Raw genomic sequence first — 16378 nt, 5'->3', positions numbered from 1 at the left:
CTTACTTTCGCCAATGGTAGAAGGATCTTGTGATACTCATATATCTTCGATCGATGGATCAACTGACATGCGAGCAAGCCATCCAAATTTATTATCTTGCAATACAAAGGTGCCCTGTAAGAAAAACATAAGCGAGATTATGATCTCCATAATTATTTTTAGATCCAATTAAGAATTGAATGGCAAACTTACCTGATGATTCGTCTTCAAGTTGTCTATCTGCTTCTGGAAAAGCTCAGACCAAAAGTCTTTACATATGAACTTTATTGCCTCTAAATGGTCACTAAACCTTGGTCGCTCCATAGTATACCTGAGAAAGTAAATCTCTGTTAATCCATTCCTCAAACCTAAATTTTTTATTCTTTTCTAGACTTTCACAATAACCAAACAACACCTCAAAATTAGAATTTAGATTTAAAGATCCAATCTAAAGAAAATAGAATAAATATTACTAAAAACTGAACGGGACTATGAAATCAACAAGATCGGAAAAATTAGGGAAGTAAAGGATTTGAAAGATGTTTAAGATTGGCCGACCTGATAGCCAATAGCTTCGATACGACGGCCGGCGAGCTCAGGCTTGTTGGCGTCGAGGCGATTGCAGTATGAAGAAACCATCTCGGTGAGTAAGCCATCAATGCAGCTCTCTGAGGCCACGTCTAGCTATCAAACAAACATCACCATCCTCAATAACGAAACAAAAACAAAAACCAATACCAATAGATTAAAAGAAACGCAGTCAGATCACTGATACAGGAAAACAAAAACAAACAATTGAATCCCAAACATAACAAAAACGAATTGCAGCAAATCAAACCCCATACCTGATTCAAAAACACCACAAGAAAGACAAGTCAACCGAGCGTGGCCAGATTTAAGGAGGAAAAGGAATGGCGCAAAGAGAAAAAGAACTCTTTGACGAAGGAAACCCAATTGAGATATGGCGAAGAGAAAGATTTGGTTTCATAGAAGATAAGTATGAAACGGGTTACCGGAGATTAAAATGAATTAAAGAAACAGAGGTGTGGTGGAAGAGGAACAAACACCAACGAAGACAAAGCGTAAATGGGTCTAGGGTTATCCCTTTCTAGCGCCGTCAACGATTCCTGTTGACAAGAAGAAGACTCGACTGATGGGGAAAATGTAATGTTTCATTTGCATCGGCCTAGAAAAAGGCCGATGCAAATGATTACAGTATTGGCCGACGTAGATATGTAAGCGGTCTTTTGCATCGGTTCTTAATAAGGGGCCGATGCAAATAACATAAGCATTTGCATCGGCCACTTAAAGGCGACTGATGCAAACACATGAATGGGCTTTTGCATCGGTCTTTAGCAATGGCCGATGCAAATACCAAACGTATTTGCATCGGTCCATACTAAGGGGCCGATGCAAATACTGTATCTAATGACAATTGCATCGGCCCTTACAAATGTGTTATTTGCATCGCGTATCAAAAGGGGCCGATGCAAATACAGCGATGCAAATGAACGTTTTTCCACTAGTGATGCATGGAATGGCATCTTCATGATAAGATTGTCAAATTGATTATGATTTTCTTTTTGGTTTTGCAGTGTATTTGGAGGGCAACTTGTTCTTCGTCTTCCTTCAAGAGTGGTGTAGTTGCAGGTCCTCTTCAGCTGTGGTCGTTGAGCAATATCACGAGTGAATGGGAAAGGGGTGAAATGCTGCATGAATCAAGGAAAGTATTTTATAAGGGTCTTTATATGGTTATTGATCTAGGATTGTAATTTTGGAATATTTTTTCTTGTTAGCTTGATTGTCCCATCTTTTTGCTACATTAGGATTATGATTTTAGAATAGTTCATACCACTTTCAAAACTCTAGCCCTTAGAGCTCAAAAACTAGAACATTAAAGTAATTTTTGGATATATTGTGTGATTATTTTGGATATATTATCTTATTAGTTTGATGACTTGATTAGTATTTTTTATTATTTTGGTGTATGGGATATCATTTATTAGTTTTAAAATTATTTAAAAATTATATAAATTTGATGATTTATTATTGTCAATGACAATATTACAAACAACTTTCATATTATTGAATTTAGAAACCACATACAAACAATTTCCCAACAACACATGTTAGCAACGACATAGCAACACTTGAATTACGGACGACTTACAAATGATACATATATTTCTAAATTAGCGCCAAATATCATTTACCGACAGTTCACCGACGACAAAGTTGTCCCTATTTTTCGGGCCAAATTAATTGGCGCCAAATTCACGTGAAGATTACTGACGGTATGCTGACGACATATATATTAGCGACGACATACGTCGTGTCCAATAACGACACTAGTTAATTCTTATGGTTGGTCACTTACAACTTACCAATGACAATGTCGTCGCTAATGCAAACGACAATGATTTTGTCGTCGGTACCCATTTTCCCAACAAGCAATCTGACTACGACATTAGTTTCGTTTGTATGTCGTCGGTAACTGATATTACCTACGAAAATCTTGTTATTACCGACGACATTATGTCGTATGTAAACTGTTTTTTTCTTGTAGTGTATGTTCACCTGTATTTCCACATAAAACACAGCTATTAACCACATCCAATCCTTTGAGGAACAGACACTCCCTATTAGGTAAGAACTCGTTACATCCACAAGAAGATTTTCACCTTAATTAGGGGGGATATTGAGGTTCCATATATCAGTCCACTTCCCCACCTCATCACTCGAATGCCTGCCGAACAGATCGTCGAAAGCAATACGATACCCTGAGCGTACCGTATAAGTTCCTCGTTTGTCAAAGTGTCATATGATCTTATCTGGTTCATCCCTCTCCCCGAGTGGCAATGTCAGAATGTCGTTGACATCCTGTTGAGTGAATGTCAACTCGAGTAGCGGTAAGTTCCAGCCCCCATCCACCTCAACCCGTAGGTCTCATACTCGCCAGGCCTCAGATCCCCTTACAACGACATATTCAGGTTTGAACCCTTCAGGGTTCGGTATCCACGGTGCTTCCCACACACTGATCGCCTCTCCCGGCCCAATTCTCCATCGACAACCTGAAATTAGCATTTCTCTTGACTGATAGATGCTCCGCCACACTAGGTTCGGGTTGTTACCCAACTGAGCCATCTAGAAAGTGTCAGTATAAAAGTATTTAGCTTTGAGTACTCGACTTGCTAGAGCATTCTGACTCGAGATAAGATTCCATGCTTGTTTAGAGAGTAAGGCAATATTAAAGGCTTCCATTTGCCAAAAACCCATCCCACCAAACTCTTCTCTCAAGCATAACCGATTCCAAGAAGCCTAGTGAATTCGACGCTTTGACCCTCTCGATCCCCACCACAACGAGTTCATCATTCTTTGTAGTTCATTACACAGAGACACAGGCAAGAGGAAATACTCATACAAAAGGATGGGACAGCTTGTGCCACTGACTTAATAAACACCTCCCTGCCCGTTTGTGAAAAGAGTCTACCATTCTAGTTAAACAGTTTTTTCCCACATCTTGTCCCGTAGATAACTCAAGACAGCTCTTTTCCGCCTCCAATTAGGGAAGGTAGGCCCAGGTACCTAGAAGTGTTCAACGGAGAATGGACTCCCAGCATATCTTTGATCTGCAATTGAGTTTGGGGTGATACATTTGTGCTAAACATGATACCTGATTTTTGGAGATTCACAGCTTGACCAGACAGAGCCTCATAGTTAGCCAATAGGTCCTTCATAGCAGAACATTCTACCATTTTAGCTTTGAAGAAGAGAAAACTCTCGTCGGCAAATAGCAGGTGAGAGGCCCGAGGGGCATGGCGGCTCGCCTTACACCCGTATATAGTGCTATTGGACTCGGCCTGTTTAATCATAGCTGAGAGGCCCTCAACGCATAAAATGAAGAGATACGGGGACAGAAGGTCCCCTTGTCTAAGTCCTCGTGCCGGAGAGATGGGTCCAATAGTCTCACCATTCAGTAGGAATTGGTAGGTAACTGACTGTACACAGAGCATGATCCACTCAATGAAACTATGATGAAACCCTAATCGACCAAAAAAAATTTGAACTTGTCGGATCGCTGAAGTAAATCTATAAGTTTCCAAAGCCCAACAGAAAAAATGTATGATTTTAACTTATTGTGTATTCGAGATATATTCTTGATATTTTGAATAAAATTTAATTTTTTTGAATTTAAGATTATGATTTATTAATTAAGTATAAGTGTTATCCAATCTGGTTAATCCTGCAACCTATGTTAATTGATCGTGGATCACGAATCGTGGGTCATAATATAATATCGTATTGAGGTTAGAAATAAATTTCGATCAAAGTTTATACTATGATTATACGTACATAATTATTTTCTAAATAACTATAGCCCTTCAATACGTTGTTGAGAAAATTAACTATTAATTTAAAATAATTAAACAAAAAAGAGAATTGTTGTGATGTCTAAATTAATGAGGGATTATTTTTGTAATTTATATTATTGAAGGGTTGATTTTGTAATTAAAAAAAAGAAAAAAAAAGAAGAAATAATAAAGGAAATGGTGTGAAAGTTGGACAAATTTGGTGGTCTAATTTGACCACCAAATTTCAACTTTGAATGAACATTGCCAGCAAAATTATTGCTGGCAATGTCCCTCCTTGGCCTATAAAAAGCCAAAGAGGAGATCAATATTAGGATTGGAAAGAGAGAGATTGAGTGAGATTGTGAAAAAAGAGAGTTAATAGAGGGAGCATAAGAAATGTAGTGAGAGAAGGCACAATTGTGCCTTGTGAATTTTTGAGAGTTTATTTAGAGGGTAGTCTAATTATTTTGGGTAGTTTTGGGAAATACCCGAGTGCTACTATTTTTGTTTTATCTCATTGTAACTCTAGAAAGTTTCTAGAGAACACCCTCTTGTAAACCTCATAATTCAATAAAATTATTTTATCGTTTCCGCTAAATTGTCGCAATCAAGAAAAATTCCCAACAGTGGTATCAGAGCTATGGTTCAATGTAGCGTCACCCACCAAATCAATTGGGCGTGAGAAAATGGAGAAAATGAGCAAGCAGTTGAGGGAAGGGTTGCTGGCATGGGGGAGCCCAAATGTTTCGTGTAAGAAGTTTGGGCGCGTGCAATGGAATTGCAGAAACAAGAGCAAAGAAAGTGTCAATGTGACAGACCATGTTGACGAAGAAGAATTTGCTTAATTTGGAGACAAGTGCTCCAATAATTGAAGGTTGATGAGAAGTACATCAACAAATTTATTCGGTGAGAAGTGCACCGAGAAGTTGTTTGCGGAGAGAAGTGCTCCGGTGATGATGGGAAAGTACATCATTGATTCGGTGAGAAGTGCACCGAGAAGTTGTTTGTGGAGAGAAGTGCTCCGTTTACAAGGTGATGATGGGAAAGTACATCATATATATAAAAAAAAATGAAAATTTTAAATTAATAGTTAAGGGGAAGATTATTGAGAAAATTAACTATTAATTTAAAATAATTAAATAAAAAAGAGAATTGTTGTGATGTCTAAATTAATGAGGGATTATTTTTGTAATTTATATTATTGAAGGGTTGATTTTGTAATTAATTAAAAGAAAAAAAAAGAAGAAATAATAAAGGAAATGGTGTGAAAGTTGGACAAATTTGGTGGTCTAATTTGACCACCAAATTTCAACTTTGAATGAACATTGCCAGCAAAATTATTGCTGGCAATGTCCCTCCTTGGCCTATAAAAAGCCAAAGAGGAGATCAATATTAGCATTGGAAAAAGAGAGATTGAGTGAGATTGTGAAAAAAGAGAGTTAATAGAGGGAGCATAAGAAATGTAGTGAGAGAAGGCACAATTGTGCATTGTGAATTTTTGAGAGTTTATTTAGAGGGTAGTCTAATTATTTTGGGTAGTTTTGGAAAATACCCGAGTGCTACTATTTTTGTTTTATCTCATTGTAACTCTAGAAAGTTTCTAGAGAACACCCTCTTGTAAACCTCATAATTCAATAAAATTATTTTATCGTTTCCGCTAAATTGTCGCAATCAAGAAAAATTCCCAACATACGTGTGTGTGTGTATATATATATATATATATCTTAGTACATGCATATTAACACGGTATTATATTACCGTAGCATACCTATTTGTTCCTTCGTAATATATAGATAATCTATGGAGATACATATGATTGTGTGGATTTTTACCAACAACCTGCTTTTGATAATCCATTAATGAAGAATCACTCTTTCCATCCTCAGGTTTTATTCCTCTATTAATGCATTAATTACTGGACCGTAACCAACTTGATGCTAATAATCTTACAATTGAATTATGTAAATCAAACCTACTTCGTATCATGGAGAAAGGAAAAATTTACATCTTATTATAGACCTGAAAAAATATGGGTAAATGGTAAAGATTGTCTAGTTGGCACTGTTCTGATTAAACAAAAACACAAAAAATGACATGTTCATAGCAAAACTAGCCGCTGAAATATATGCATCCAATTTGAATCCACGAACTACTGAAAGACTTGGAGTTCATGTAAGTTACATCAATCACTATTAGTATATACTATATTGCATTATACCAAAATAAAGTAAAATAATTGTTTTTAGCCATATAATATTATTAGTAATCAACTAATTATTTAATGGCCTAGTTTGTCATGCTTCATACATCATCACTCGAATGCTAAATCATGATTCACCATACCATTCCACTCAAACTAAACTCCAAAACGAGCATGAAAGTATTCTTTTTGGATGGACAATATATTAACTAACTTGGAATTTAATTTAGATTTCTGCTTATTATCATTAATTCAAGAAATGTTTATTTTTATACCTGTACATCCAAAAAATATATAAAGATTCTAAAACTCCATTCTTTATATAAACATATGTAAATTTATTGCTTGATTCGATTATATTAAAAAAACATATATATTTTTGCACTAGCTAATTAATTACTGACATTAATTTTGGATATTTTTAATACGTTAATAACAAGCATTATTTCAACTACTTTTGTGGTTTATTTATCAAAACTAGACTAGATATACCTTTTGATTGAGCTTATCATAAGATTAGTCCCACATATGGATCTTTAGTACTCTCGCAACCACTTTTAGCTCAAAAATTAAGTGACATGTCATGTTTAATTGATTTTTTTTTAATTTAATATATTGCAAATTGAATGTTACTTTACTTTCTTCAAGGACTCTTGGCCCTAGAAAACTAAAAAAAAATGGATACATTTTATATTCTTGGCCTATTAGCAATGAAATGTTTTAATAAAACATAGTGTACTCAAGCGTTTTTTAATTAAATTTTTATAAATTAGCCACTCAAACTCTCTAAAAGTGACATGACATGTTCCTTATTTTTTCTTAATCGGAGGAGATGTTGATCTGTGACCACTCATCTTTCGGTTGACTTTGCATATGCAATGTTGATTTTTCGTTTATAAAAATTTGCAACGTGTCATTTCGAGACGATATTTCAAATTGTGCACATGAGTTTAAAGAGGCTATTATAGAATATGCTTTAAGAAGGAGTAAATTGTTTAAAGGGAAAAGTAACACATATAGAAAGTAAATCCAACGACGAGTGGTTAAATCTTTTCTAAATTAGAAAAAATAAACGGTATGTTTTGTCACTTTTAGATGGTTGAAGTAGTTAATGGGTTATACTTTAAATCGGGAGGACAAAGTAACCAAAATTAACTTTAAGGGAATCAATATGGTTTATGCAATTCAATCTTTTCACAAACTTCATAGCCGATTTCTATTGTAAAATAATGCTTTTAAGTTTGTTGAAGTTTTTTATTGGCTTAATAGGCACCCAACCCCCTAAACTTGTAACTTTTTTTCACATGGCCCCTTCAACTTAGGGGACAACCTCTCAACCCCCTCAACTCTCCAAAAACATCACATACAACCCCTTACACCCCTATGTTCGGTCAAAATATTGACCCGTGTAGAAAACGCGCTTGACTGTTGACCACACCAATGTCACGTGTCATTTTATTATTAAAATTTTCCATTCTGGCATAAGAATTCTGATCGAAATCCATCTCTGGTAGTTGCTCGCCGAGCACAAATGGGCTTGCTCGCCGAGCAGGGGTCTCAATGGAAAAATTTAATAAAAAATGACACGTGACATTGGTGTGGTCATCAGTCAAGCGCGTTTTCTATACGGGTCAATATTTTGACCGAACATATAGATGTAAGAGGTTGTATGTGATGTTTTTGGAGAGTTGATGGGGTTGAGAGGTTGTCCCCTAAGTTGAGTGGGCCAGATGAAAAAAGTTACAAGTTTAGGGGGCTAGGTGCCTATTAAGCCTTTTTTATTTGTTTGTTTTTAAAAGACATGTGATTTGAAGAGGTGAGCTTAGGTATGGATAAATAAATAAAGGGTCACAATATACTTATCTAAATATAAATTGGAGGTCCTCTAAGTAATATGGAAAACCAGAGGCTTAATATAAGAACCCATAAATTAAACATATTATTATAATAAATAGAAATATGGCGTGGTATATAATTTTGTTATATTTTCCATATCACCTAATTTCTATATGCTTTTTTTTAGTATAGAAAACAATATTTTAATCCTTTAAAAAAACAATCTTTTAATAATATGATGAATTCTATATAATTAATTATTCTTTTTAAATAATGATAGGATGAAGCAAGTGGAAATTGGATTCTTAAATTAACCAAATGAAGAAGAAGTTGGAATGTGGCCTTCAAATTTTTTTACAGGACTAGGAAGCTTTGCTACATATGTAGAATGGGGAGCAGAAGTCTATAGTCCTTCACATATTGCAAGTCCTGAAATGGATAACATAGTTGGTTCTACTTATCAAAGTTGTAATTGTTGCCAAGTTTGCCTCAACAATTGACACTTGTAATTCAAGATAAGAAAAGTATTCCTGCTATATGTCGTTTGTAAAGTACGAAAACATTAATAAATATTATTAAGTTATAGAGAAAGAATATGGTGGAAATAATGGGCAACATGTCATGTGCTATGGCGGTAAAAGAGGGTATATTGGACATTAGTATGTATATATTTAAATAAGAGTCATCAATAAAAGTGAAATTATATTATATATATAAATATTGTTATCTGATGATTATGTACATTTTCAGTGAAAATCTAGTTTTTATTGGATAACAGACGTGTATAATCATAAAGCCACAAATTTGAGTTTGTTTGCACTTAAGCTTTAAGAATGGTAGAAGTTTAAAATATTATCGCGAAAAATAATCAGATCAGAGGAAAAAAAAAGTCTGTCATATAACTTGCACTACAAGAAATCGTTCATTTTGTGGGGAAACATTTTGCCACTATATGCTACTTTTTCGCCACAAAAGGCGTTAGTGGCGAACTCAAAGTTCGTCCTTAGTTCGCCATCCTATAGGCGCCACAATAGGTGTTTATGGCGAATTTGAGTTTCGCCATAGTTGAGTATTATATTGTGGCGAAATATATGTCCCCACTTATATCATTTATTTCCCCACACATAAATATTTCATTAGGTTTAATATTTAGTTTTGTGGGATACAAATTCGCCACAAAAAGTGATAGTTTGTGGGAAAACAGTATATCGCCACTGATAAGTGACATTATGTGACGAAACTTTCGCCACAATTGATATATATATTATGGGGAATACAGATTTCACCACTAATGAATGACATTATGTGATAAAACATTCACCACAAATTGATATATATTATGGGGAATACATATTTCGCCACTAATGAATGCCATTATATGACAACATTCCTCACAATTGATATATATATATATATATTATGGGGAAAATAAAATTTGCTACTGATGAGCTATATTGTGTGACAATAAATTTGCCACATTTGAATTGTAATTTATATGGAATATTATGTATCACATTTGATGATAAGAAAATCCTCACAAATAAACTATATTATGTGTAAAAATATGGCAATGGCAAATTGTATCACAAAAAAAAAAATAAAAAGAAAATAAAAAGAAAATATAACAAGTGAATTGTAAATTACATAATATATAAAATTGAGGTTGCCCTAGCCGCCGCCGCCGCCTTTGCTGCTGCTGCCTGGTCGCCATGGCCACCCTTCCACCCGAGATTGAGGATGAATATGTCGGCATCAGAGTTCTCTTCAATCCAAAGTTAAGATTCCAGAGAGAATCGACTACGGGAAAGGTTAGTGCTCCGTCGCGCGATTCCCCTGCTTCGTACGCCGGAATTCTCAGGAACCAAGAGGTGATCACTCCACCATCGACGGCGACAGTAACTGAGATTGGAGGTATAAAAACGATCAAAATCTCACAATAAGCTTATGAAAGAAGGATTCAGATGTGTTCGAACTCTCTTATTGGGAGATTGGTACTTCAAAAGGGAGATACTCCGTGGAGGGTTCCGGACCTGAAGCGAACCTTATCTGAGATCTACGGAATTCAGGAATCCTGGCGGCTCATCTCCATTGGTAAAGGCTACTTCCATGTCATTTTGGGCTCAGCAAAGGCTAAGGCACTTGTTTTGGATCATGGGATAATCAATACGAAGCCGGGAACCTTCCGTTTGCAGCCATGGGTCCCAGATTTTGACCCTCTGGCAGAGAAATCTACCAATGCCCAAGTTTGGGTACGTCTATATTCCTTACCATTGGAATACTGGGATGCCCAAATCCTGTCGGATATTGCCAAAGGTATTGGAGGCCTGTTGAGACTCGACAAAGCTACCTTGGAAGGTGAATTTGGTCATTTTGCTCGTATGCTAATGGATGTTGATTTGGCGGGAGATCTCCCAGTGAAATTGGGTGTTGAGCGTAATGGTAAATAGCTGTGGATAGATGTCGTGTATGAAAGATTGCCTAGTTTTTGTCGGGTTTGCTCGTGCATCGGGCACATGGCTTATGACTGCAGACGGAATAAAAGGCCTGAGACTCAAAAAAAGCCAGCAGAGAAAAAGGTCTTGGGGAATCAGAAGGCTCCGGCAGCTGATATACAAGTGCCTGATATTACCAACCACATTCTTACAGACTTGGAATGTTCCGAATGCTAGGACGGTTACAGCTCAACCTCTGGACAATCAAGGGCCTATAACGGGTGCCACTGATGAAGTTTTGGCGTTTAGTCCACGTGCTACCATTAACGATGGGGCTTGCTTCTCTTCGCCGAAACGTGCATCCTCCCTAGGGGCGGGCAATCCTCTTGAACCTGCTTCTGGTTTAAAATCATGGGCTGATCAAATGGATGATGAAGAGGAGGGCTCTTGGAAAACGGTAACCTCTCGGAAAAGTAAAAATAGTACGGATCAGACTGCGTCGGCGACATCTAAAACAACACGCCCCAAGCGAGTCAGTAAGCTGCCTCTCCATTTTAAATGAACCTTCTCTACTGGAATTGTCGTGGTATCCAGAACCTGGATACACAGAGGTATTTAGCTAATCTTTGTTCGCTTGACAAGCCTGATATATTTTGCATTTCCGAACCAATGGTGACTTTTGATTCAATTTCTCCTTCCTTCTGGTCTCGACTGGGCTTGACTCTAGTCGGGATGAATATAAAGGATAAACCTTCCCTATGGGTGCTGGTATCAGCTCGGTTTTCCTTTGCTGTTAATGTTTGCTTCACTCATGAGCAGTTTGTGTTACTTCAAATAAATGCATATGGCGATTTTCATTACATCGGCTTTGTCTACGGCAGCGTTTGGGCGAATCATCGTCTGAGTATGTATACTGATTTGTTAGAACAGCAGAATCGGTTCTTAGGTGGATGGCTAGTTCTAGGGGACTTTAATGCTGTTCTTGGCTCCCATGAGAAGTCTGGTCGGGCCTCAGGGAGTCGTTCCTGTAGAGAGTTTCGTAATTTCATTGATTGTGGTAATTTTATGGATGAGCAAGCCAGCGGGTAATTTTACACATGGAGCAATGGCCGAGCAGGCTCTGCTAGGGTGGAATGTCGGCTTGACAGAGTTTTGCTTTCGACGAAATTTGCAGATAATTGGGATTCACATAGTTCCACCATTCTGACACGCCACCACTCGGATCACTCCCCTATGCTCTTTCGTTGCTCAAAATTGAATTCAAATCCATCACAGTTTCGTTTTCAATCTATGTGGACGATGCATCCCGATCTCCGCAAAATTGTCACTGATTTTTGGGGAAGTTCTCATCCACGTCTCCCGCCCATGCAACTCCTGAGTTGCAAGCTTCGGGCACTTCGTCCGATCCTTGGAAAGTGGAACAGAGAGGTGTTTGGAATTTTGGACGTGGAAATCGTCAAAGCGGAAGCCAGGTTGGCTGAGGTGCAGGCGGAAATTTCAGACGCAGGATTTTCGTCTGAATTGCATAATCAGGAGCTGGATGCACATATGAGTCTGGACACTAGTTTGCATAGGAAGGAAATCTTTCTCCGAGAAAAAAGCAGGATAAAGTGGCTTAATGAAGGAGACCGAAACAGTACATTCTTCCATCGAGTCGCTTCTGTTAGGAAGGTGGCGTCGGGGATCTCTGCTATGCAAATTAATGGTGATCTTTGCACGGATTCGGTTCAGATTTCAGCTCATATTACAGAGTGCTTCGCCAATCTCTTCAGGGATGAGGATTGCGCTCTTAGGTCCTTTGAGGAGGTCTCTCGGATTATTCCTAGTCTTGTCACTGATTCTAAAAATGAGGCTTTGATCAAATGTCCGAATAGAAGAGAGATTTATGATGCTGTTTTCGCTTTGGATAAGAGCAGTGCACCCGGGTCGGATGGCTTCACTGGCTCATTTTTTCAGACGTACTGGGATATTGTAGGTCCGGAGGTTTGTCTCATAGTGGAGGATTTCTTTGCTACGGGGGTTATGTTACCGGGGCTTAACTCCAGCAATATGGTGCTTGTACCAAAGGTTTAGGGGGCGACGAATGTGGATCAATATAGGCCCATTGCCATGAGCAATTTCGGCTACAAAATAATTTCAAAAATTCTGGCTAGCAGGCTGTCAATTATTGCTTCCAATATCATCTCTGAGAATCAGTTTGGGTTTATCCCGGGTAGAAGTATCCATCAGTGTGTTGCTATTGCGTCTGAAGGCACGAACCTGCTACGGAAAAGATGCTTCGGAGGTAAGATGTCCAAGAAAATTGACATGAAAAAGGCTTTTGACACCTTGCGATGGGACTTCCTGCTATCAGTGCTCGAAGCCTTCGGCTTTTCTCAGCAATTCCGTCAATGGATTTTGAGTTTGTTATCCTCGGCTCGCATCTCCATCCTTACCGAGGTAGCTAATCCGGCCTATTTCAAGTGCTCTCATGGGGTTCGACAGGGGGATCCATTATCTCCACTTCTGTTCAGCATTGCAGAAGATTTTCTTAGCAGGTATTTAATAAATCTGGTCGAGGCTGAGAGGCTGAGCCCTATGCATTACACGGTACAGACGACCTTCCTAACGCACCTTCTTTATGCAGACGATGTCCTGCTCTTCGGGGTTGCTTCGGTTAGCAATATCTGTCAAATCCGGGAGGCCTTCCAACCGTACAGCTCGCTTTCTGGTCAGTATATTAATTGGCAAAAATCGGATATCTTCTTTGGCTCCTTTGTCACCCCCCGTCGCAGGGCCAGGCTTGCGAGTCTGATTGGTATTCGAACTAGTTTGCTTCCATTCAAATATCTAGGAATCCCGTTGTTTCATGGCAGCCCCAAGGCTGGTCTGTTGCGTGGAGTTATGGATAGAATCTTATCAAACTTTGCGAGGTGGAAAGGTAGCAGTTTATCTATGGCAGGGAGACTAGCGTTGATCAACTCGGTTATCACTGGCTCCTTCATACACTCCTTCATCCTTTATAAATGGCCCAAGTCTCTTCTTAATCATATGAAGAGATGTATGCGAAACTTTGTCTGGACTGGTTCAGTAAATAATCGCAAGCTGATTGCGGTCCCTTGGCGGCTTTGCTATCGACCTTTCAAAGAAGGAGGGATAGGGGTAAAGAATCTTACCCTGATGAACACGGCTCTGCTAGGGAAGATGGCTTGGGGCATAATGCAAGGTAACTCACTTTGTCATCGTCTGTTGAGGGCTCGTTTTCTGGACTCTGTAGGTCGGCCCCATTGTTGGCTAGCTAACTCTACAGTCTGGGGCTCGGTTAAACGTATATATTGTGCAATCCTTCAGCACTGTTTCTGGTGGATTGGCAGGAGGTCTCACCTTAATTTATGGTTTGGTCGATGGTTAAACCCACCGTTAGAGTCTGGGATGCAGGTAATCAGCCGTGAGAGGAAACATGATACTGTAGAAGATTACCTTGAGGGAGAGGACTGGCAAAACCTCCCTGTTTCCGGAGAAAACGAGCTCAGGGTAAGGGCGGTGCATAGAGATGGGGATATGGAGGATCGGTGCGTCTGGATGCCGGCGACCGATGGTAATTTTACAGTAAAGCTTTTTTACAATTGGTCTCTTCCCTCTCCAGTTGAGCCGATTTGGTGCCGTTTCATTTGGGCCACCTCAATTCTTCCGTCGCATTCATTTACTTGCTGGCGAGCTGCTCTGGGGTATCTGCCGAGTCATGAGAAGCTGCAAGCCCGGGGACTTCATATAACATCTCGTTGCTATTTATGTTTTGCCAATGCTGAGACATCCGATCACTTATTTCTCCACTGCTCTTTCACACAACAGATTTGGCATGGAATTACTTCTCTCTTTGGGCGATCTGTTCACTGCAGTAATTCAATTTGTGATCTCCTCATCGATGCGGCTAAGCAACGTATGAGTTCCCAAATAAAGCCTCTGTGGGCAGCAGCCATAGTAAATGCGTTCTGGGCAATTTGGCTAACAATAAATGATTGCATTTTTAATGACATTCAACCATGTGTCGGAAGAACCCTTCGACGGGTGTGGCTTGCTATCAAGGATGCTTCCAGATTTGGCATCGGCTGTGTTTGGAATTCTACTGTCGAGTGTCGTCTTTTGGATGAGTTAGGCATCTCTAAACGCTCATCAATCGCTCCTCGTATCATCCCGGTGTTCTGGCAGCCGCCCCCCTTGGGATGGACGAAAGTAAATACAGACGCTTCTGCTCTTGGTTGTCCGGGGAGTGCTGGGTGTGGTGGTATTTTCAGGAACTCGACTGGGGGCTTTGAAGGAGCCTTCGCCTTCCCGCCGCCGTCTAGCTTTGCTTTCCTAGCAGAACTTCGGGCTGCCATTTATGCTGTTCGGGCGGCCTATGATCGGGGCTAGACTCGGCTCTGGCTGGAAAGTGATTCCACTTATGTAGTCAGCTTATTTCGCTCAAGATCTCTCGGAGTGCCCTGGCAGGTCCGACAGGATTGGCTTCAATGCTTGATTCATCTAGAAAACATGTCTTTCGTAGTCTCCCATATTTACAGGGAAGGCAATCAGGCGGCAGATGCGCTAGCCAACTACGGAAGAACTGCGACAAGCACTTACTGGTGGGATATCATTCCTAATTTCTGTTCAGCTTTCTATTTTGTAGACTCAAGTAGACGGTCTGTGTACCGATTCACATAGGTTTATGACTCTCTTCTTGTTTTTTTGTCTGTTTCTCTTTTTCTTTTTAATATATACGGCTCTGAGTTCGTAGGTTTTCAGGGGGTGCCAACCTCGTTGGGATGCCCTGTTCCTGCTGCTTGGAAGACCGCTTTAATTAAAAAATTATGTGTAAAAATATGAAACCTTAACAGAATTAATAACAATAAAAGTTTATAAATTAAACAACAATAATAATAATAAAAATTACATTATTAATTAACATAAAGTTCAAATTGTACTAATAATGATAAAAAAAAATCTAACAACTTTACAAAATGCACTAGGTAGGATGTTTTGGCCGATTGTGAGTTACTACTCACGAATTCACCCCTGCAAAAAAGATTGCAAATAATACATCAAATTTAGAGCTTTGAAACCTTCAGAATGGACTTTTCTCAAATCAAATGACACATACTATTATGCTTTGAATGCTTTGGAAACAATTAAAAGACCATGCAAAAGATATAAATAGCAATTAGTGACAGACGTTAGTAATTTATCATTCCTAATTTGTAACGGGATAAGGTGTAAAAATGCCCCTAATGTTTACAACCATGGGTAATTTTATCCTTACGTTTAAAATGATGCAATTTTACTCCTAAAGTTGACAACCAAATGTTACCCCTAACGTTAGGGGTAAAATTGCACCATTTTAAACATTAGAGACAAATAATATGTATTTAGAGATATAATTAAACATTCCCCACCACTAACATAATAGCCACCAAGAAGTATGTTTTTAACAATTGTACAAAAATGAACTGGGTGTTTCAAGTTCAACCATGTAAGAAAATTATAAAACAAATTCTATTCCAATGATTAATTTTGCATTATTAATATAATTCACTGGCTTCAATTTACTCACATAAGATAAA

The 16378-nt window shown here is 38.5% G+C and overlaps 1 long non-coding RNA gene across 1 annotated transcript; it reads right to left on the bottom strand.

Annotated features, from left to right (window-relative positions):
- Nucleotides 1-9: 9 nt before the first annotated feature.
- Nucleotides 10-1536, bottom strand: LOC136220589 (uncharacterized). Its single transcript, XR_010684581.1, has 3 exons — nucleotides 538-1536; nucleotides 193-310; nucleotides 10-114 (listed from the first exon to the last, which is right to left on the bottom strand). It is a non-coding gene; the product is annotated as an uncharacterized lncRNA (long non-coding RNA).
- Nucleotides 1537-16378: the final 14842 nt, after the last annotated feature.

Source organism: Euphorbia lathyris, chromosome 2, assembly GCF_963576675.1.
Source record: "Euphorbia lathyris chromosome 2, ddEupLath1.1, whole genome shotgun sequence".
Taxonomy (NCBI): Eukaryota; Viridiplantae; Streptophyta; class Magnoliopsida; order Malpighiales; family Euphorbiaceae; genus Euphorbia; species Euphorbia lathyris.
The sequence above is the reverse complement of the archived record's forward strand: the minus strand, read 5'-3'. Positions and strand labels throughout refer to the sequence as shown.